This window comes from Centruroides sculpturatus, unplaced genomic scaffold (assembly GCF_000671375.1).
Source record: "Centruroides sculpturatus isolate CEXI.00-Female unplaced genomic scaffold, Cexi_2.0 scaffold1937, whole genome shotgun sequence".
NCBI lineage: Eukaryota > Metazoa > Arthropoda > Arachnida > Scorpiones > Buthidae > Centruroides > Centruroides sculpturatus.
The window spans coordinates 1-965 of record NW_019386146.1 but is presented as its reverse complement, the minus strand read 5'-3'; positions in this window follow the sequence as shown (position 1 = coordinate 965).

Genomic DNA, 965 nt, shown 5'->3' with positions numbered 1-965 from the left:
GGTCCGAGTTAAAAATGGTGCATGGAAAGCCCAGGCACTCACAAAGTCAGGGTTCAGTAGAAAGATGTAATCAAGACGTAGAAAATATGCTTAGTTCTTGGTTGGAGATTAACAATACTAACAAATGGTCGGAAGGATTACGTTTTGTACTACTGATGAAAAATCGAGCGCACCATACTGGTATAAACTGCAGCCCCTATGAAGCCATGTTTGGAGCAAAGTTAAAAGTTGGACTAAAGAATTTTATACCCAACGAATCGTTGTTCAATGTTAATACGGAAGAGGATCTACAGAGACATTTTAAAACTATCAACGAAGTAAGTCAAAGTTGCTCAAACTCTGAAAGTCCGGGTACTGTCCAAAAACCATTATGAAATATCTGATAATGCCACCCTTACATAGCAATATAGCTGATGAAGTTCAAAGATCTACATCGTCTTCACGTGAAAAAATCTAAACCAGGATGTTATTAGTATTACAGAATTGGTGAATAAAGAAGAAACAATCCAAACAATTAATCCAAAAAAAGAAGAAAAAATAAGAAGTGTGTCTAAAACAAGGGCTTTGTTTAATCTTAAAAAGCAAGCAGAAAAAATTATTAATATATCAAATTCGAAATACACAGCAGCTATTGTTGCTGATACAGTAAGGATTCGTGTACCTGATGAAGATCGAGCCCGCAGTGATAAAAAAAAAAATATTTTTGGTGTCGTTGTCGCGGTTAAAGATAAAAACTTTTACAAACTGGGTATCAAACATGGCATATTAAATCTATTATATTCCAGAAACCAATTTACTGTTTGTAAATATAACTTTATTTTTGTTGGAGATGTACCGGGTGCAGAAATTTCGCTTAGAGAATGTGCAAGAATATCATCAATTCCTAATGGCCACAACTATAGTTAATGCTGCTGAAAAATTGGTTGAAAATCTAATAGATGCAAATGCTATCAAAGAAAAAAAAA